The sequence below is a fragment of the Glossina fuscipes genome, unplaced genomic scaffold (assembly GCF_014805625.2).
Source record: "Glossina fuscipes isolate IAEA_lab_2018 unplaced genomic scaffold, Yale_Gfus_2 2, whole genome shotgun sequence".
NCBI classification, from domain to species: domain Eukaryota; kingdom Metazoa; phylum Arthropoda; class Insecta; order Diptera; family Glossinidae; genus Glossina; species Glossina fuscipes.
Genome location: NW_023998416.1, coordinates 31,549,048 through 31,573,300, shown reverse-complemented (window position 1 = coordinate 31,573,300; position 24,253 = coordinate 31,549,048). Strand labels below are relative to the sequence as shown.

The following is a 24,253-nucleotide window of genomic DNA, read 5'->3' as shown; positions in this document are numbered from 1 at the left end:
TAATCGTTATCGTCGGGCAGACAAAGAGTACTTAGTAGCTATTTAAGCTATTCAAGAGAGTGTAGTACTCACAATTAACCCTAATCGTATGAATTTTCTTCATACACGATGTCACTCTTTACTGATTATGAGAATCTTGGAAATAATTAACTTGTTACTATTTTTGTTTGCGCTTTAAATTCATTTACTTATATAAACAAGTTATATGTACATAAAATATTATACACAACCCACATACATTTCAAAGTCATCGCGTGGCAAGATTAAGGTTAAGCGCATATGATTTTTTAGGTTTTCTAAATAATTAAATAAATTGTAATAAAATCGATTGAATATTCAAAAAATCCATATGTATACATGAGTTAAGTTATGTTACTTGTCAACTTTTTGGAGATTTATATATATTCGGTCATCGGAAATTTGGAAAATCGGTGGAAATAAAAGTCGATTTTCTTATATTATGTAAATATTTTCTCATGAGTGGTTAAATTCCATAGGTAGTGGTTTGCATCCAGTATAGTCTTAATTTTATTAATTAAAGTCTTACTTTTATTTTGCAAAAGCACTTTTAGCTCTGGCGTTTTGTCATTGCATACTTCCAATACATATCCAATAACTTTTATCTTGCTTGAACAACATTTTTACCATTTCTTTAATAAAAAATTAAAACATGCTTTTCACTTTCCATATTTGATAGGGCATCGAACACGAAAATATTGCGCGGAATCAAGCCAACTGTTTTGCAAACAATTCCATCTTTATCATCCATTAAAACATGTAATGACAATGCGGCCGCGTAAGTGTGAAATTGGCCGTGTAATAATACAATTTATTTCTGTGTTGGAAAAAAACGAAAGGATTTACCGAACAACCTAATATATATATATATATATATACGTATGTACATATGGAAAGTATGGTAGAAATACACTGGCTCAAATTCATAGAATTCAATTAAGAACCATGACCGAACAGGAAAAGCCAAAAGCCATAATTAAAATAAAATGTTAAAGGTAGTGTGATGAGACTACGATCAACCATCACTACTAACTATACGCTATCGTCCTATGCTATGCTCAGTTCTTTATATGATCCCATACGTTTTTATGTTTTTTTTTTTTTTTTTTTTTTTTTTTACATTTAGTGAAGAAAAATCACACACGGTAAGGCAGATACCAGTCAAAATTAATTTTCAAAATATAATAAGTCTGGGTGGGGGAGATTCAAGCTTTTGCACGAACTCGTATAACATAATAAACATGTGTTCCTACAATAGCATTAATCTACACGACTTATTATGGTTAATCCATTGATTCAGTTGAGCTTCTTTTAAAAAAAAAAAAAAGCAAAAAAAAAATAAAATATTTTTCCTTCTCTTTCTCCCTTAATGCTATTCTACTTATATTAGTATGTGTTCCTAGCATGTATTTCAGTACGAAAACCTTTTTATATATCATTTATATGCCTTTTTTTGCGTGGACTCACTTGTTGTACCCACTGACACTTTTGACAGTTTTAAGCTGTGCTACATTCGTAAATATACACACAAATGTATATATTTATGTATGTCATAGTTTCGGACATGTGATACATGAAAAAGGCCAACTCGAGCTGGATGCGACGAATTAAATGCGTATCAAGATATGATTTTATGGTTGATATAAAAACAAAAACAAAAAATAAATACCATGTATACCTGTTGGGGGGCTGGATACAACGCACATCAAACAAACTAGGATACAAGTTACATTAATGCGAAAATAAAACGAAATAAAAGCAAAAAGCGAAAGTGTTATAATCAGAAAAATGTATTCCACGCATTAAAACGACTAAACAAAGGAGACTTTAATTAAAAGGGAACAGCACAGCGTAATATATGTAAATAAGCACATATTCGGAGATTCGATCTTAAATTTTTATTTTCTACAACTTGATTGAATACTTAAAACCATAAAGCATTTTATAATTAAATGCGTTTTCTTTTACTTGATTAAATGGGAAGAAAGTGAGGCCGAAGTGAGTGTCGAAGACTTCTACTGATGGATGAGACCTTAGCTCTTTTTAATTGTGGCAACAGTTATAAGATCTTTACGACAGGAAGAAAGAAGGAGGGAGAGTAAATGTTTGTTAAGTAATTTAAATTATTGACAAAAACGTACTTTTTCTTTGGATGTTTAGCGCCGCAGTAGCCTACATGGATCAAACTTAGTTTTCAATTGAACTGCAATTAGTTCTCCATAATTTCAATTCTTCCAAGCACTTTCACAGCTTACAATTTAGGATTACTAAGAATGAAGCATTACATGAGAGAGCAACGCAATTTCATTCTTCAAACATAATAAAAGACTACTCTAGCAACTGACTGTTATTGATGATCGATATCGCGCTGCGATAACGTAGTTCTTTCTGCCTAAATTGGATGATATTGATGCGAACAACAAGTGATTTCAACAAGAGGCGCGTCCTGGTCGTGGAGTACTTTCTCGTTTTGGTGATCGGAATTTCAAACAAAAGAGCCAGCAAAGCCGCAAAGGTCATTTGCCCGATGTAATCTTCCACACATAACTCTATTCTACGTACTTTAAGATGCAATAGAAAAAGTTGGAATTAAATAAAATAACCCTGTTTTCTATAAAATTCAAACCTTGCGTAAGCTTTGAGGTACCCTTTATACATATCTATAAGCTCAATGGGATTAGCCTAAAGTGTATTTATCAAAAAGTTCTCGGTCTTTGTTACGGATTAGCTCTATGAAATCGTAAAGTCTGCTCCCTACGTACGTAAGCAGCGGAGGAGTATCGCAAATCAAAGAAGTACATCAAACGCATAACGAAATCCACAAAAGATGACGTCACCTTCTAAATTAGGACGTTTCCTCTTAGCTTTGCTTATAAAATAATGTTTCCAACGCCTTATTTAGGATTTTATTTATTTTTTGTTTTAGTTTTACCGATCACTTAGTTGACCTCTCTATACGCAACATAATGGGCCAGCAAGCGAAACACGGAGACGGCCGCAGCCTACTAGGTGTGAACGGCAGCCTTATAATTATACAATGAGATGCTTACGCCTGTGAAGCATGTTAGACTTTCGAAACAGCTCAGGCGTGTAAGTAAACAGATTTCAACATAAAACACTACTCACAAAGCCCGTAGGATGACATGGAGAAGATGGCTATTGACGAAATCCATACGAGTCTTGGACATAATCGATTCTTAAAAAGCCACTATTCCGATCATAAGTGTACTAACTAAATTTAATATAGTGTCAATACGAATTCGTCAATAGTAGCGACTTGCCTACGTCACATCACCAAATTGTTGAGTGTTGTATTATTACTGTAGAGCACATTCTGAATTATTGCGTACAAAGACTTTCTGCCATATATACTGACAGGATCGTCAAAGAAGAAAGACAACAGAAAAAGAAGATCATGTTCGTATATAAAACAGAAAGTATATCAAATTAAGGTGGTACTGACAAGGCCAAAAATATTTAAAAGGTGAAAATGAATGAGAATTTAATGAAGCAACCTTTGACGGTGGTACCACGTTATTGCTCATATCTGGGACGAAGTTTAACATTGGTTGTTTATTGCTTTGGCCAATAATATTAACGTCGTCAACGTTAGCAAGGATACGTTTACAACCCGCCCCTAGAAGAAACGTAGCATGGTTTATTTAATTGCTTTCAGTGTCGGTGCAAAACAAGAGAATAGTTATCGGTTTCGATGGTAATATTGAAACTTTAAACACACTCTTAGCGAATGCTGCTCATGATGATGGTGTTGGAAGCTCAATAGTTAAACTGTCGTAAATTTTCATGTTTTCAAAACTTTCAAGAGCATGTTCTTTAGAATTTTTTTAAATTCATTTTCGTTTCTTTTAATCTTAATGAACGTCAGCCATTTGAAGTCAAACCTGGTTTTGTGTTTTCTTTGACTTTTCAGAAGTTATCCCTACGAGGCGAGTTTGTATTCTTCGGCATATAAATCAAAAGGATTTTATTACCTTCAGGCTAATATTTAATCAAAAATTTTACGATTGCAAATTTGTGTTTACTTTGTGTCGCATCGTATAGATTTCTCGATTCTTAGTCAAGGTGTCATAGTTGTTAGCAACAATGTTATCGAATGGATGAATATTTATTCCTTTTCTCTTCTTCTTCTTCTTATTCTTATTCTTCTACTTTTAGTATGCGGCGAACACTTATAATGACGGTTGTAAATATTTATTTCGCAGGAGTTCCCTTAAGGCATTTTTATGTCGTAAAATTTTACCGACAAACAGTTTTGCTATTAGAAAGCAAATATGCATAAATGTATTGAAATTTATGACGTGGAACTATATCTGCACAAGTTTGTTTCTTAGGTCTTTTATATGATTTTTACATAATTTAATGCATACGTTTGTTTATATTACATTTAAGTAAACAAACAAACCAATAGAAGAATAAACAAAACGATTATTAGAAGAAAGAAACAAAGAATGAATAAAATCAAGTAAAATAAAATATACTCAGTATTAGTCCTTAAGAAAAACAACAATCACGTGAGTTGAACACTTTGAAAACACAGTGCATAGCTTTACGCACACAATTATAAAGGAAAACTGTAAACAATTCAGCGACGTGTTAGTATTTGTCTAAAAAAATCAATTCCAGTTTACTGATAATTGAGAAAACTGGAAATGGGTTTTGTTTATAAATGAGTACTTGTGACTCTTTGGCTGTTTGCCTCTTTGGCTCTCCTTTCCAGTTCACGATATTCGCTGCTTGTTTACCTTCAAATCCTACCGTGGTGCACTAAGCCAAGTCTTTAATGATTTGTGCATTTGGTCAAGTTCAACTATGGTGAAATCGGAGCAATGCAGCAGCGGTAGCAGTAACATAAGTGCAACGAGTGCTCTGTTAGGCCAAAAACCAAGCAAAACTGCTATCAGACTTTTCATACCATTTGAGAGACTTTGCTACCTTTTTAAGCGAACTGAGCCAGAGAATAGGAAGGAAATAATAAATAGCGGAGAGAAAGAGAGCGAAAGAGAGGGAGAAATAGATTAAAGTAAAGCTGTGGTCAGTTTTTTCAACCGACCATGCTTCTTAGTACCATTTCTAAGCATTGCATTGTATTGCATTGCATTGCATTGCATTGCATTGCATTGCAATTTTTCTTATTAATAATAACATTTTGTCATAAGTTAAGTTTAGTCTTGCTTTAGATTTCGTGTGTGAAGTACAAGTCGTGGAAAAGCGCTTAATTCTAAGCTCGTAAGTAGTAATCGGTATCTTCATGTTTATAGTGTAACAGTATAAGTGCATAAGTGTGTAATGCTTAGCATTAGCTGAAATGCTTAACAAAAAAAAAGAAATAAAAATAATTCAAAACAACCTCTCCTCAGCCATCTTTTTCTAAGCCATTAAGAGAATTGAGCGATTTAAACGTGATGATATGGTAAGAGGTGAGGAGAAAAACCGGTGTTTGCTTAAGTGTAAGTGTTTATAATTTATGTTTTTATTTTAATATCAATGTTATAGGTTTGAATATCTAACCGTTGCTTAGTTAAGCTACATTAGTATATATACGTTTAAGTGTTTTATATAACGTTGCGTTATGTTACGTTATTTATAACGTAAGCGATCATTCGGTTATTGACGGTAACGGTGGCAGCGTTCAAAAGTACATATGTGTTAATGTGTGTATGCATGTGTTTAGGTGTTTTTGTGTATATGCTTGCGCGAGCAAAGTATTTGTGTGTTAGCCAACATTATCATTATAGTTATATTGCTGCATTACTGATCATCTTCAATATTATTATTATTATTATTATTATTATTGTTATTGTTATTATTATTACAATTAACATCGGTTGCTGCACTATTCTGATATCAAAGGGGATTCATTGAACACTAACCATGTTTAGTTGAACGTGTATGTGTATATATACATATTATTATTATTAGCAAATGGTGAGTGTTTTGACAGCCACGACAAATATTCTATTATTTATAATTATTGTTTTCGATGGGAAAAAAAATTATTTAAACTTTTGATTATTTTAAGGATTTTAACTTCAATCCTTTTAATTATTCATTATTGATAATGAAATTTCAGTACTCCAGTAACTAACATACGCAATATGCAAAATACATTCTCTCCTAATGCTAATAATGTGCGACTAAATTTGTTTTTGTAATCACTGCCTCGTATGAAAATGTTTTTATGTTCGCCCTAAAGTTTGCATTTTAAGTAAATTATACTTTTTTTTGTAAATGTGCTTATGGGGACACCAGATGACTGCGAAAATTTCGGTAGTGACGTAAAGTCTCTGGCAATCAAGTGTAAAAATCAGTCTTTATCGGTTTTACAAAGAGGCGACGGTTCCGGTCACAGTGAACATTTGATGAAAGCGATATTTACTGCCTTTGCTTACGTTGCTATCAAAGTTTGAAACCTTATTAGTGAAGCCGCCCCGTATATTAAAATATGCGATCTTTAGCTTCGAAGAGGATCGCCTCGAAGAGCATTGAAAAAACTTGAAGGTAAACAATGCAATAAGTGACTGAGACCAGCAGTTTTTCTTATTTAACATGAGCAATCATCCAAGGGGTGTGCAACACGATAGTGGGCGGCAAGAATCTGGGAGGGAGAGGCAGATAGAAAATTGGCCGACAACAAGTACGAACGATCGGTAAAAGTTATCCCATTAGCGTCGAAACAATCACTGTAACTACGACCATAAATCAATTTTGATTAAAATGTGGTCTGCCGCCCTGGAAATTGGAACAGGGTCTTGATGGTTGCTCTTCTTAATTCTTTCATTATACGCCAAATGTGGGAAAACAGGATATCATTTCTTGTTTATGTTATCAGGGATAGGAAAAATAAATTAAAAACACACGGTATAGCGTTAGCTCCAAAGAAACCATTGCTGCTGAAAAGCGACGATGTTAAAGCATCTGTTAGAGGTGAATTTTAAATATGACAACTTTGAATGATGTATTATAAAATAATACCAGGATACATTAGCAGCTTTGAGAGAAAATGTACGACCTCTTAGATCCTAGCAAAATGTGCAAGTCAATGCACAAGCAACGTTTTGATAAATTTCGTTATGTAAAGAAACAGATCAGAAGAAGCAAATTTACGCATGGCTTTTTACAGTAAAGCCTGTCATAGGAAAAAGATATTCATTGCAAGGTCTTTTCTGCAAGGACAAAAAGACATCATATTAAAAATAAGCGACATTTGTGCCTGCATGGTTACACATCCCTCAACGGCTTCATACTCAGCAATGCATCTCGGTTAGGAAAACTTGGCAATTTAATTACCCGTCCATTCAAAGGAATTAAAGGTCTATCCATTTAGAAACCAATTAAAAAAGAATTTTTTTCTACTAAAAATTACTGAAGGCTTGAGTAAATTGAAAAGTGTACTATGTGTACATGACGTCTTCATTTTCTCCTAAATTCTCCTAAATTGCTTACAAGCTCTTATTAAGTTTCTATTAATGCGTAAGGAAATGGACGCCTTTTGCGGCGGTGGATTTTATTTTTTTAAATTGGAAATAAAATACAGTTCCAGCCATTGAATTGATTACATTGGTCTGTACTAAAAGAGCGGTACGCTATGAAGTACTTAGACAGTGGAATGGAAGATTTCGTGCAAAAGACGATAAGAAATCGCATACGTTCCTCGTCGAGAGAAACGAATGGAAGTGATCTTGAATTTGTTTCGGGAACATCTACTGTTGATGGCGTATTCTCCAAACTTCTATCCACCCGAGTAGTACTGGTTCGGATTGGCGCTGTCAGATTTAGCAGATCAGTGGTTCTGTAATCTTGGATATATGGCGTGAATTTTTTGCCGCGAGGCCTGTCTCTAGCTAGCCTTGTAACATTTCAAGTTAAATCTGAATTTTGCCAAAACATGCCACCTTTTATTTGGGAAATTAAGTTAAAAAAAAAAAAAAACTCGAAGACAGCAATAGAATCAGTCTTGACAGCCCTAACATTACAGGTAGAATAAAATTTGCAAACGTACTGAAAGGGCCAAGCAAATGTGAAAAATTAAGTTAAGTCATTTTTGTCGCCCTTCTGTTTACTGATTGCGTATACTTTTGGTCTTATAATAATCTTAAGCCATAGCAGATTAATTAAAGACATGTAAACAAAGTAAAAAGAAACATTTTCTACAACAAAGTCATTTCAATCAATTGGCTTAAATGTAAATGTAAGCAATAAATAAAGTTTAACAACAGCTACAGCAGCAGTAAGAACAACAAATAAAAAAAAAGCACAAACAATATAAAACGATTACAACAACAATTAAATAACAAACATTAAGCAACTACATTTACACACCAAAACGATATATGAACGTAGTACGTAGTACAATGTACGATATGTATATTATATATGCATAATCACACGTACAAACAAGAAAGGCATCGTGCATGAATTCAATTCAATTCAATCCAATCAAATCAGCAGCACAGCGCATAGCGAACAGTTTCCATGCATGCATGCATGCATTCATGCCTATAAATGTATACATATACATATATATATAGATATATGTATATATACCTATGTAGGCTTAAAAATAATCTCGTATTCTTACTCGTATTAATGGTGTGGCACTTAAGTCAGACGAATAGCAAATTGTTGTACATGCAAATTTGCTATGCCATGTGTAAGTGAGGATGTGAAACAATAACAACAACAACAACAACAACAACAACAATAATCACCTAAACATAGACAGCAACAAAAGTTACTACTACATCGAGTACAACAACAATAAGGAAAATTTAAGCAAAATGATTGTTGTGTTTTTTTCTTTTTTTTTTCTATATAGAAAACGCAGTTAAATCTTAAAGTTTAACAAAAATCCGCAACCTAAAGCTAAAGCCAAGTTTAATGTAAACAATTCATGTACACACAAGCACTAAAGCTCTTTAATATATGCAAAGAATGCTTGGCAAACGTAAGCCGGCCTACAGCCAACAACCAGCCACCAACACATTATTGCTTTACCAATGTTTTAGTAATGATGGTGGCGGCTTTGTGTTACAACACATATGTACACTGCTACTGTATAGTAAGTGATTTAGGAAAAACGAAAACAAACGAAAGAAAAAAAAAAAAACTAAAATTATTTCACTATTTTAAAATTTGCCGAGGACTTGGACTACAAATAAATTTTGTTTAAAATTTTTGTTTTTTAATTTTTTTTTTTTTTTTTTCTTTTTTTTAAGAAATCCGTTGTTTACACAAAACTCAAGAACTTAATATATCTTTGGTAAAACTGAAGGCTTCCTAAATACAATTTAAATGCACATGTGTACATACCGATGGCTCTATATAAACACAATAACTATATCTCGACTATACATATATGCGATTTATAAAGTTGAATGCTGACGCTGATGCTGATGCCGATGCTGCTGTTGCTTGTTAATGTTGCTTTTTCGGACACTTATTTCTACATACGTACGTGGTTAGTGCCATTGGCCACCTAAACTAAAATGCTCTCTGCAAGCATATATAATCCCTGCCACCAAATACAACTAAATTGTTTAAGAAACTAGAAAACAAAAAAATAATAATAAAAAAAAACAAAAGAACAAGAGCGTTATGTGCATACCAAGTCACACATTATGCCTACATATCCGGTTCTATATGTAGTGGTTTCCAGATACTTCTACTTCTACAATATTTATTTATGTACATGTCCATCTTTCCGTTCACAGTAACTAACCAGTATCTTTAAATGGTACATACAAACATATAAACATATAAAGAGGATCTTGTGTGAATGTAAAAGCATTTTCATGACTCAAATCTATATTTAGCCTTTAATGCAACTTTTTAACTTATAATCTGGCCTATTTTTATAAACGTCTCGGGCAAAAAAATAATAGAAAAGAATTCGTAAAGAAATAAGAAAGCGAAAAAAGAAAAAAATACAAAAACAAAACCTTGTCAATGACACCTATACGTAACCACATAAACTGCCTGGAAGTTGAGTCCACATGTCTTTTTTTGTTTTTTTCGTTATGCCTTTTTTTTTTTTTTTATTTATCAATAAATTTATTTTTTACCGATTATTTTCAAGTCAATAATTATTTTATGTTTTATTTAATTTTATATCTTTTCAGTATTTTTTGTTTTTGTTTTTTGCTCTCTTTTGACATAACAGCCTTTACCTTGAAAGCAAGACTGCGAATAATAATTTGAGTGCATTGTGTGAAAAAAAATATATATAAAAAAAAAAAATTCCAAGGAAAAATTTTTGTGGCTAATCAAGTGTAATAAAATAAAAGTGTACGTAATAGTGCTAAAGTTGGCGTTAATTATTTTAAAACAACAATAAAAGCAGAAGAAGAAGAAAAATAAACAATTAAAACGATTTACTTAAGCATCATTACATTGATATTTAAACTAAGCTGCGACACACGACCACAAAGACGTTATAATTAGACTACGACAAGGAATTTCTTTATGGAGAAATGCTTAAGATCATAAAACTGGTAAGTCTGTTAATGTAATTTAACCGATCTGTTACGTATAAACTGAAATATTTGAACAATTAACTGCTAAAGTCAACCAGTTGAGAAGAGAACGTTGTGTCGGATGAAATAAAATAATATAAAGCAAAAAAGAAATAAAGCGAAATCAGAACTTAAAAGCTAATGAGAAAGCTTTCGTTTTTTTTTGCCAAGCATTTGTGTGACAAGAAATTATGCATTCGACTTAATCGACATATTTGACACCGTAAAATTTTTTTTTTTTTTAATGATCCGTTAATCAGTGAAGATCTTTCATGCCTGTATGGAAACACTGATATTCTCAGGTAGAGCGAAGTATGGAAAACGAAGGACACGGACGAAGTGGGGTGAAGCGTGATATACCGATCGAGCATCGACTGCAGCTGTGGTCACAAGGAAATTTTAATTGAACTACGGTCGATCTACCCTGGTAGGAAATGACTCCGGACATATATTTATTGGTTTCCTATCTGCTGGGCTATACTACGCTATGCGGTAGGCTAGTTACTTTAAAATTTAAAAAATTATTTAACTTATGACAACTCAAGTAAGCAAAAACGTTTTGTTCATAACTGTAGTGGTAACTGTAAAAGATTTGCCACATTGTTCTGTGGTAATATGCCAAATTTCTTTAAGGATGAGACAAACAGCATCTGACTTTGAAAGTTTTGCAAACTGGGCGGCATCGATCGTCATTCTGTTAGAATTGTATGCCGGGGAGAGTACGCTTCATTTTTATGTAGGATTTCGTCTTTTTATATTAATTAACCTTTGCTTATCAAAGCCACCTTTAGATCTAACGGCGAATGAAAATCGTTGGAGTTTTTTCGTACTAGAAATCAACATTTGCTTTAGCAAGAGTTACGACGTACAGATGGGAGTTTTCTTGAGCGTAAGGGTAACCGATTTAAGTTCTTGAATCGAAAGGCTCTCAGGACTACACGCCATACTGTATGCAGGAGCTTCATTAAACGTGAAGGGGATGGGTTTCAGTTCTTCAACCTAAAGGTTTAAAATTCTAATATATTTCTCTTGTAAAAAAAAAAAAATTCAACCTATATTGAACGTGGACAAATGCGTTGGCTTTGGGATCTAGTCGATGAATAGGATTCGTAGGGTATCTCACAGGTTAATTGTTTGTACATTTACTGATAGGCTTGCATAAAAAACTGCGCTTCCAATATATTCAAATATTCATAAAAAAAGAAAAAAATTGAAGCGTTGTTCGCGCGTGTATCCCGCTACAGAAAATTATATGTAATCGATAATTTCAACGTTTCTGATTCACATAATTTCAATAAGCGGAAGGCGACATTTCAAAATTCATTTCGACAGCGATTTTCTTCGGTTTCTTCTTCTGCATCTTTGAGCAGTTATTCAAGCGATTTCCCCTGTACGTGAGAGCAGCCTAGTGATCAGGTAGAAACAAAGTCAGGAAGGAGGGTTTGTCTTGTTGTATTGATTTGTTTTATTTATATATGAATCACTCCACCTATTATGTTAATATTAGGGTGTCCCATAGGTTTCTTCCTTTTTTTCAGGCAGTAGACAAAGGCAATGTTAGCGGCATCCACTATGTCGCGCCCACTATATCGCGAACTTTAGCGACCATACTTTTGATGAGGTCCGCATCCGCCGTTGCCGGGTCGCTGCGGTCTTTATATCTCAAAACAAAATACCCAACTCTAAATTTCTTAAACCAATTAGGGACGATTCTAATAGTCGGTTTCAAAAACGGTGCAAATCTCCTCTGCAGTGTCCTTTGCGCCACTTCCTCTTGTAAAGCAATGAAGCATAACGTGCCGCAAATGCTTCTCTTGAGTATTCAATTAAACGGCGCAGAAAAAGATTTTCAAAGAGAGTTTGTCACCAACAAAACGTACTCTGAAAGAGCTGTGATCGATTTCAGTATTGAAATCGACGCCACAAACGAAGAATAGCTAAGCCTGTATGTTTACAAACACAGCGGGCTCGAGGTCGTACATAGCGTGCGCGGGGAAAAGACTATGGAGCACCCCCATATAAGTGCAGTAGTTGTTAATTTCTCGACAATACAACTAAAATGACGACAACAGCATACCTTTTAATGAATAGGAAAAGAGATAAGTAGAAAACTTTTTACGATGGCGGTAAGATATTTTTATATTCTTTCTTTCTATTTTTTACATATTAGATGTTTTATTTTCGTTATGCTTTGCTGCTTACAGCCTTGTTTAGCTATCTATAGTAAAAGAGAAAACATTTTTTTTTTTTTTTATTTATTTGTATTTAAATCTTTACGGCATATGAAAGTGTTGTGTAAAATTACGTTAAAGATTTCCTAAAATTGCTTTTCACTACAATTCAAACGAAAAATGCAATAATCATGTATTAAAAAGTAAAAGTTATTATCCAACTACAAGAAAAATGAAACAAAAAAAAAAAAAAACAAATTAATAATGTTTTACAAAACACGCTATATTAGTACCACGTGAAGAAAACAATTTAACATGTTAAGCGTATTACTAATCGGAGAATAATCAACATTTCTTACATTTTTTACATTTCGCAAACACAAACACTTTCAAATCTTGTTTCTGTTAAAGCCGTTTAATTATTTGCCTTATTTTATGTCTACAGATTTAGCCTTCAACCTGTTTAAAGATAATGAAAAGAAAATTGCAGATACATTTAGAAAAAAGTAATACGTCCTCTAGAATTTGTTAATAATTTGTATTTATATCACGCTTGAGTGGCTACGAAACTATAATAATACAATCAAATAAGAACAATTGTTCGACGTATTATGCCTTTTTTATTAATAAGATTTCTTACAAAATTTTAAAATTTTAAAATTCAATCATTGAAACAAATTCTCTTTTCAAAAACAAAAGATTTAAGCGAGAAACTTGTCTGGTTTTTTTTTTCTTTTTCTTTAATATATTCACACTGCTGCTTTTTATAGCTAATTCATATAATAATACAAATTTTGTATATAAATATCAAACTACAAAGCGATGCTACAATTAAAGAAATTATTAAATTTCTGATTGCATTTGCAACAGTCTCTCTTGACTTTCGAATCGAACGTTATTTTCAACGTTATTAGAATTTGTGGCCTCTAATGAAATGGCTTGTAGTTTATAATAACTTAAGATTGGATTTGTTCGGAATAAATAAATAAATATGTCGTAGCAAATAGCTTTCTTACTTACTCTTTATTCTATCGTAGAGGATTGCCACAGGTCGGCCATTCTGACCTAACACCCCTCCGACTTTCATCTTCAATTAGAGTTGAAGCGGTTAACCAACATTTAATTTTTTTTAGCTTCACATTTTTTTTTTATTCTGATTAGAATATAGGTTCTTTGACCCAATTCATTTTACTTTTCGTATCACGTTTATAATAAGACATTTTCAAGAAATTTTTCTCAAATTCCACTCCTCATTTGTTATTTATGACGGCACTCGTCTCTCTACTCTATCATACAATATCTTCGTCTGCGATTTACTATTTTTAAGGAAATTATAGCTTCAATTTACCAAAAAGAAAAAAATTTACAAAAGAAAAAATCAACAAACATCGACTTAACGTATTCGAAAGAAGAAAGATAGGCGTAACAGTGATAAAAGGAAAATCAAATTTAGATTTCTTTCCTGCTCGATAGATGGGTCCCTTTAGGTTTCATTTGTTCTTATCACCGTCACAATCAGAAAAACTGTTAAGAATATCAAAGTCGGACTAGAGACCTAGAATAGTGTAGCTATGATGTAATTATTTCATTGTCATTATCAACTAGCGTTTATTATAGTTAAAGTCATTTGCATGGTAATAATAAGGCAATAAGGAAATCGCAATACAATCTCTTTCCTCTCTTCCCTATTTATGATTACTTTGCTCCCACAAAGCACCAATTAAAAGTAAAAACTGCTGTCCGGCTTTTGCTGACATCAACCTAAACAATGTATTTTTTAGAGCAAACCCCATCCTGAACTTCTAACTAATGGCAATCTACAGCAAAGATTGCTCTGCTTGAACTTACTCTAAATCTCTTTCTCAAAGTGAAGAAAAAAAACGAAACTCTCCTTCTTCCTCCTTCCAGTTAATGAAAATTTGCAATTTTTTATTTTGAATTTGACGTGATGGGCATTGAGGATTTACCCCAAGATGAGGATAACTCTTGTTAAATTATTCTCTAATAACATTATTCGTGTCTTTGCTTAATTTGTAACGACCTACGATTACATATATGAAATATGAAACTTACAGTACGAACTGTAGGATCAGAGTGTTCTACGATGCAAATATCTATCAAGATTGTCCGTCTTAATAGATCTTTAATTTTCATACATTTGCTGGCTCAGATTTATGTATGCACATATAATGATATATAATTCTTCTTTTTTTTTTCAAGTATTCTTCATATTAATTAAATTGATTAATTTATCTTAATTAACTGCAATATTTTTAAGGTCATTATAACCCTTTTATTTGCATTAATTAATAATTGCCTATAAATTATTTTATGAATATATTATATTTTTTATATTCACACACACACACACACACACACACACACAAGCTTTATAAACAAACGTGCATGATAATGAGTTAATTTGTGTTATAAGCAAAATGAAAAACAAAAAGCACGCATTGCAAGCTACACTGAATTGTTACAAGTTTTCATAAATATAAAAGTAAATATATATATAAAACTGTCGTCACCAGACTCAACCATTTTCTCTTTGCAAAGTTCAAAATTTATATGCGATATAAAGTTTTATTATTACATAATATATATAAAGCACTTAAAAATTACTGCCTTTCATGGAAAACGTAATACCTACGTAATGGTTAAGAAAACAAGAAGCGTTTAATGGTTCTTGCATGTCAAAGACAGAGAGAGAGAGAGAGAGAGATACATATTAAAAAAAAAGTATTTTTTTTTTTTTTTTTAATTTCATTTTATTTTTTTATAAGAATCATTAAAAAAAAAGAGGTAAACTGCTTTAATCATACTTTTCGGACAATACCTGAGTAAGGTTAGCAAAAGTTTTATGCGAGATACTGGCTCCATTCGATTTTTTGTGTAACATTTTTTCGCGCTTTGAACATAGAGGAGGAGACGGAAGATTTGAAGCTGAGCATCTGTGCTTCTAGTTCATTTCCAAACAGAAGACTATTCTCAAGCTTACGAAACCGAATAATCATATTAAGCTCTCTAGGCAGAAGCCATTTATTTAAATGAACAAAAAATTATAAAACATTATGATGTCATCTTCATATTTGTTGTTCGAAATGTGTTAATAAAATTTTAATATAATTTTTAATAATAATGTGTGTCGTCATGATTATACATTATTATATATTATTAATACTAATTTATATATATATATATATATATATATATATGTATATATAAATTTGACGAGCCATAAATTGATTTTTTAATAGCAAGGAACATCTATTAAAAATATTATTAATTTTGCATAGAGAAATGCAATTTTATTCAATCCGGATTTACAACCACATTCTTTATCCTCCCTCTACTGCGACGAACTGCAAGTACTATCCACAGCACATTCAACGCAAAAACTAGTTTTTTTTTTGTTTTTTAATAAGTTAATGCGATTTATCAAACTAAGGTACTTAAAATTATTTTTGAAGTGCTAAGGTACTTAGGATTATTTCATGCTTTATTGATGATAACCTTAACATAGAGCATAATAAACTATCAGTGCAACGTATGGAATTGGACAGCAAGCATACAGCCAGTACAGCAGTAATATATATGCTAATTCTAATTAAAATTTTTTCAAACTTGAGTTAGACGAAACTTCATTTCCGACCAGATTAACTCTTAAACCGGAATATTTTGCTTGTGTCCACAAAGATAGGTTGCAATAATCTAGAGAAGCTTCAATTGATTTTAAATTTAAGTTAAAAAGTCAGCACCACACAAAAACTAAAACGAACACGCTCTTGCACCACGTTCTTTATTCTCAAAAACAAGAAAAAATAACCGCCTTCTGCGTGGTAATTTCCTTGCCTGAAGGCTACCTTCGGTTCAAATTAACATTTGCCCTTTTGCCTCAAAACTATTAGCTGCATAAATTCGATCCCTCTGTTGTCTAAAAGATGGTGGGTGTAGTACTATAGAGTGCTGAATCAATCTGAAACTTTTTCACTTCATTATGCTCTCTATACTATACGCATGTAGTTCTGTGCCAGAATGCGACACCAAGGAGGACTTTGTTACATTGATTCCTTCTGTATCAGCTTGTGAATCGGTTTCGGAATCGATCTTAGCTTGTTTGTCCGTCTGCTCCTCAAGGTTCTCTCGTGATGAAGCTACAAGTTTGGGATATTTCGATTAAGTTTTCCTCCAAGGACAAAAGGTACCGAAAACCCTCGTCATACAAAGCCTTATTTTGAAAAATCGTAATATACATGCATTAAGCGAAAGTGGTGTAGTGCAGCGTTTTTACTTGTTTTAAAACTATAGCTATAAATTTAAGACATTCGGATGAAAGTTGAGGCAGTACGGTAGCAAACTTTAACAACCTGGCTTCGATAATTTTGCTTCAAATATGAGAAATTGTTTGTTCAATCATCAAATGCGATGTTGTCGGCATGCAATTGATTCAAAATCGTCCCTGGGTAGAATTGTATTTAACATTTTTTTCATCTAGAAGTGAGCCTTGGGAGCTTCTATACAGTTTATTCAATTATTCGGATTGCTACGACTTTTTTGAGTATTTGAAATTATTTCTCGCTTTGCTGCTTTTTAAAGAAAGATATACACAAACCTATAAAAGCTTAAATAATCTGTTAACCTTAGCTTGAGGATATATTTTTCTAATTAATTTTTCATTAAAATATTCGTTAATATATTTTACTTCATCATTGAATTTTATTGCCAAGAAAAAGCGCTATTTAATTCTACAAGAAATTAGCACGAGGCGCAGACACAGCGATGCTAACAGCGAACGTCCCACTTAGTGCATTATATTGTTAATAAGAAAAATAACATAACATCGTGCACAACGTTTCACTTACGACAAATTACTTTTAGAAAGCTTCTTACAGAGTATGGGCTTGAAAGTGAATACAATTTTCAATTATTTTTCATATAACAAATTATTCAAATTGATTGTGACTGTGACCTTATATATCAGAAATTCTCATAAATCGAAAACATACAGCGTTTGTGATTTTCTCAATTGCATTTATATAAAACAATCGCTTGCTTTAAGAAAAAGTGATAGCAAATACGTTTTTAACCACATTGCAATTTGTGGCAATAACTGTACAAACAAAAACCAGCTTTACTGTAAAAAAAAAAAAAAAACATTTGAAACAAATTTTGAAACTAGAATATTTTAAAAATATCAGTTCATTGCCGAGAAACACAAAGGAAAAGAGAACGTCAACTCTAGGCTTGGCCGGCTCTTAAAATGTTACTTGTCCATCCGCATTTACAGACACCACAGAGTCAAGTAAATCGTCGCAGACAAATAAACAGTTTAGCACTATGATCTGGGTTGGTCCGATATAAAAATATATATAAAGAAATAAAAAAACGGTAGCTAAAAAAGTCATATTCACTTTATGGAGTACCTTGGATACCCTTCACTCTTTATATATATGTTATCATCAAGAAAGCTAGAAAGTATTGCATTAAGTGCCAAAAAGTGTCAATTGGTCATTATTTGTATTATTTTTATTTTTCAGACGACCTTGCAAGTTACCGGCGTCGCATTACGCTGTTTACTCAACCTGAGCTATTGTCCAATTAGATATATATAAGTAGAGCTTCAGTATTTCTGTATCAAGTTTTTCGGCTTTGAGCAGACTACAGGCAAAGGAATAATTGGGAGTGCAGAGTCATAGGTCCAAAAGCATGCTACGGTTAGTAATATATATATAATTTATTGTGCCTCTGGTGCGCATTAGAAGATGCTAAAAAGGTCCAGAGAGACCATCGTTGAGTAGTTAATATGCAACAATAATGTAGACGAGAATGTATTGCGAAGCCTTGCGAACTTTAACATGAAATATCTCACAATATTAAACTATTTTCCTTCTGTCTCTAAAAAATATGTACTTTGGATTTTTTGTGAACTATATTTTTTGTAAGTGAATATGAAGCTTGCGGCCGAAGCCTTCAAATATAAATTAATTTGTATACGTCATCTAGCATAGTAAACGAATTTTTTGTCTTAAATAATTAACTGATAATTTTTCCAATTAAGTTGTACTCCAAAATTCAAAAAGTAACCTGAACCCAACCCTGCTAACTTTCGATATAAGGCGAGACGTAGCGCTATGTGCTCCTAAGACTACTTGCTTTCAAAACTCTATCGTTAAGGTACAAAAAATCATCAAACGAATATTTTTGTCTTTTTTCTTTTATTTAAAGCATAACGCGAATAAGGTAAGCGTTATTACATCTAACTAATTTGGCTTTACTCATTTAAAATCTAAAGTTAACTACACTATCTGATATACAGAATTCGATAAAAACAATATATTCATTATGAGATGCTGAGTGCAGTCATATGTCTTTTCGACAGTAACGCTTGAACTAAACAATAACTTATTTTTTAAAATAGTTTTCGACTTTTGTACTTATTTTGTAGATTCTTTTCTACTGTTTTGCAGAAGAGTCGTAATTCCTCTAAAATTTTCTATTCAGCGAGCTAAGAACCATTTAGCCATGTTTTCGTTTTCTGGCTTAAATTACCTAACATCGGAAATTATTAAGTAAACGTAAAGATGGGCGAAAAAATGTATGGGCAGATAGATGGATCGGATATTAGGGCACTTATAGACACTTAGGAAGATGAACTGATGGGGCGTTCGAGAGGGATTGGCTGTTGAATTAACGTCCCGGACAGATCGAGAGTCGGCTAAACAGATAGACGGACGGAAGCATTGATCTACATTCGGGTCTAAAGTCAGAGAGACAATTGGACAAATGGACATATGCACGGATAATCAAAGGGACGTTGGGAAGAAAAGAGGGACCGACAGAATATAAAAAAATAAAAGATGAACTATGGATTCATTGTCTTGCTTTTATCCAGAAAGACGTATACTTGATTGCCTTTCTGAGGCGTATTTTTAAGTACACTGCAAACCGACCGAAAAAACTAATGTACCATCACGTTTTGCTGATTACCATATATAAAAAAAGTATTTATATATGCATTCGTATAAAAATAAGAGACTGTAGAACGCGCGATATCGTAAAAATATAGTTTTTAATGAATTACAAGCAATGGTTTATCACTATTCGGCTTTCGTTAACTTTGACGCTGTCTTTAATACAATTTATTCCACAACAGACATATAAGCTTGTTCTATTTTATAACTTCTTTTCATAGTTGACCAAGTTCAACTTTTTGTTTATAAGTTCTCTTGATCTCTTTCTCCTTTTTTTTTTTTCCTTTTATGTTTATATAAGTGAACGACCATCAAGGTAAGTTGGCACAATTGTAGAATAATAACAATAATAATAATAATAATAACGCGTTAGTTGAAGGGACAAAGGCAACACTCTATTATATAAACGGAGTGGTACCCCATACAATTACATTAATATCAACAACTTATAGAAAAATTACGACTGCTTTATTCTCGCTTTGTTCTTTTCCCTTCATTTTTTTTTTTTTTTTTTTATATCTCTTTTAAAAAGGTGATTGTACTTGAGTATAACAGATTGGGCGGAGCGGAGTAGTGTAGAAAAGCGAAGATGCAACGCGAATAAGAAATTTAAAATAGCCATACATAATACACATTTCTGAAATTTTTGTATTACCGGACCAACGCTTCTATAGACAGTTGATTGTCTGGGCACGGGGCCAAAGGCTTATCATTCGAAACAAGCATAGCGACAACTATAAGCAACGAAAAGTATTTTCAATGATTTTTATGGTACATTTTTTAAGCTGCTTACCCGACATCAAGTTTGTATAAACAGGCACTAAGTTAAGTTTTTGTTTTTTTTTTTTTTTAACGATTCTCTAAAAGCTGTTGGGTTTCGAAATTATTTTATTTTTTTCCGATTTTCTTTACTTTTTATTTTCAACGCATAGCTATCAATGATTTTTCCATATCCAACACATTTATACTTAAAATAATATTTCATTCTGTTATTGTTATTTTTATTGGTTTCTTCGTTTTTCTTTTTTTCTTTTTTTTTTTTTGCTTCTTTTGTTGGCAACATTTACTATCTGACTAAAAGAGCGAAAATGGGTTGAGAACTTTGGACAAGTAATAATAGTCATGTGTGGCAGTTACTGCAGTACAGTCGTATATACAACATCGTGATAATAATATTCTTACTTACATATATACTTGTATATGTATACCTATAATAATAATGGGTTTGCCAGAAATTTCTTAAGACTATTCTTCCCAATAACTAAGTAACTGCTTGCCCTCACATATTTCTTTAGTTTAATAGTCGATATTTTTGTAGCGATAATTGTCTTAAAATATAAAAATAGGAAAACAGAAAAAAATCGCTTTAGATCGCTTAAGAATTTAGTATATTTTAATTACAAACCATTATGATTGTTCCTTTTTCTTTGCCATCAAGATATGAAGAATAAAGATTGCAATTAAAGGCAATAAACTTTAGACAACTAGAAAAAAGAATGAAGAAAAAATCACATTTCCTTGGAGATTTCCAAAGCAGTTAATTTTAGAAATAAAAAATCATCCATAACAGCATTGATATTGAATGCACTTATGGAATTTCCATCGTAACAACACTCACATTCACATCTGAACACATATAAGGCCAGTTTTCAGTTTTCTTCATAACTAGATCATTTTAGGTCCGCTTTCCTGTAACAGTCTATGTAGACACATTCTAAGAAATATAACAGTTAATAAATTGACAACGTTACGATAACCTTTAGTTTCCAACTACACCTTCTGCACCAGCGTTACGAGAACGAATCGCAAAAATGCTATAAAATTTAATTTACATTTTATAAATAGAACAGATAAAAATATTATAGTCGCGCAAGTTCGACCCGACCATACTATACTCTATAGAAAATTGCCTAATACCACTTTTCAATTTAAGTTACACATTGTTCCGCTTTAAATGTCTACCTTTCATTCAGCGGAAAACGTAGACCGACGAGGTCCAAATTTAAGTTTAAGTCAAATATCTTACCCTTATTCACTTGGATTCATTACAAGCTCCAACGAACCGGGCAATACAATGGCTTACTTTTTCTGCAAGCTCTTATGTGGAATGAGGTTCTAAAAGGTACAGTTACTTATTAATTTCTTCCAATTCTTTTACAAGTTTATGTTTCAATCAAATTAAGCGGTCGGTCTGATACACATACGGTAACAGTGTTGATACACCCATAAGATTTTTGAACACTACCAATCTTCAAGCAAAACGAAGCAATTAGTTTGTAGGTTATAAGATTTTGGTGAACCCGGCTTTGGAATTTTCAAAAGAATGGATGTGTTGCTTTTGGATAAGAAGGGATATGTTCACTATCAGTGTTTGCTGGAGAGGCAATATGGCAGCTCTTGTCTGTCGAAAAAACACATTTGAAGGTAGTTTTGCTAATTTTAAACACACCTGCATGGACACTTATTATACTGAACGTTCGCCTCATATTTTTCTTGGGTCCTTTTGGTTCCTTCGCACAATCTTAATATATTCCGTGCCACAAGTAGTAATAAAAGCTATGCGACAATCAACAACTTTATTAAGAATAAATAAGAACATTATAGTCGGGCAGAGCCGACTATTAAATACCCTATAACATCTTGTCTAAAACAATTCTTATTATACCATCCACCAGTTGTGGTATAGGGTACATTAAGTTAGTGCGGACATATGTAACACGCAGAAGGGCTTAAGACAAGCTCACGCTTTATTATACACCTCGATGCAGCATCGTAATCTGAATTGTTCTAATAGCGTTCGTCCTTGGGTAAAGGCACGTCACTTATACCAATTTCCATAAAAATATCTCAAAAATTGGGACCTACAGCTAGAACACAAATTTACATGGACAGACATATCACGGACAGACAGGCTTAGATCTTACTTTTATAATAAAATTCTATTGGCATAATTTTCTTTTGAAAAAGCAATCGAAAGAGTTATGCTTTCAGTTTTGTGGAAATATGTTAGTCATTCGAATATTGAGATATCTAACCAACTCATGAAAGCTAAGAGTATATGTGCATGGAAGAACTCATCCCATATTTCTTGCTTCGATGTAAATATATTTCAGCAGCGCTCCATTTCATATGCCTATTATGCCTATATCAAAAGCTTCAACTATTGCAATGCTCCTTGCGCGTCAAAGCCTTTTTCCTTCTTCTTTGCTAATCGCTCATAAACGTCCACAGTTTTTTATTTACTAACTGAATTCCGCTACAGTTTATATCATTAGCCGAATATTAAATTAAAAGATAACTTAATTGAAAATAATTTATTACCATATTATTGTATAATATAATTATTACCACAGAATCAATCTAAGCAATATTTTAAGACACACATGCATATGCTGACATAGAATTATGTGTATTTTTACAATCAATTATAACAAATAAAGAAAAGACTTAGGGTAATTGGAATGTGATTAAACGCTAGATATATGTAATATTATAGGATATTTGATATCTAAATTTATATAGAATATTTGTATACCTAGTGCTCAGTAGTTGGAGAATGGAAGAATTGAGAACAAAGAATCAGTTATGTCAACATGTACCTGAGACAGGAAAGAAAATACGTATAATTATGCAATTACAATGCTTTTCCTCACTTTACCAGCAAATAGGGCCGAGGAACCGAGTAAGCCATTACTCGTCGAATATTTTACAATTTTAGCTACAAAGAACAAAATGTCTTGGAATATGTAGATATTATCACGTATATATTTCCTCATGAGACAAGTGCCTTCCTCATAAAAAAATAAACCCGCTATTGACTTTTATGCAGACAGTCTCTTCGCATCCTCAAGCCCTTCCAACTTTAGCTTTGGAAAAATCGCTGTTGCACAAACTTTACCTACTGTAACCTTTACTTGACATAAATATCCTTACGGCAATGAAGACCTCATTGTCTCTATTTTGATAACATTCATCACTTTGTAGCAAACTATTATTATTTTGCTTTTTTGTAAAGTGCATACGTAGTTCTGCAAAGTAAGTGAAGATCTTTAGAAAACCGAAAAACTTTACTATATTTTAAATTAGTTTTAAAAACTTATTTAAAACTAGACTCAGACCAAAGCAAAAAACAATAATAATGACGTTAAACAAGTGATTTTCTTTCCGCTTACACAATAAAGTCTCTCGTAGACGTAGACGTAGACGTAGAGTATGAACATATGCATACATGTAATGATTTCTTTATAACTAATTTCATTTATTATATAAAATTATGGTTATTTTTGTATTCTATAAAATGATTATAAAAAATGACTTGATAATCGTGAGTCGCACTCCTTGCAAAATACTAAATTTTATGCACCATAAGCAGTTTTCTGAAACAGGTCGTTGCTGTCGATGTCCGATGTGTGCTAGATAACGTAGCAATTTTTGGAAGGATATGAAACGCGAAAAGTCAGTCTACTGGTTTTCTTTTAAACAAAAGAAATAAACTATGAAACGAATTAAAACGAACTGCTACAAGGTTTTCTTTTTTTGATTTTGCTTAATTTGCGGC

The 24,253-nt window shown here is 32.5% G+C and overlaps 1 protein-coding gene across 1 annotated transcript in view; it reads left to right on the top strand.

Annotated features, from left to right (window-relative positions):
• Positions 1-5,209: 5,209 nt before the first annotated feature.
• The window catches only part of LOC119634258, a 181,111-nt gene continuing 162,067 nt past the window's right edge, over positions 5,210-24,253 (top strand). Inside the window, exons 1-2 of the mRNA XM_038028333.1 lie at positions 5,210-5,486; positions 10,158-10,529. The gene's annotated coding sequence lies outside the window, so the exon portion shown is untranslated. The remainder of the gene's footprint in view (positions 5,487-10,157; positions 10,530-24,253) is intronic.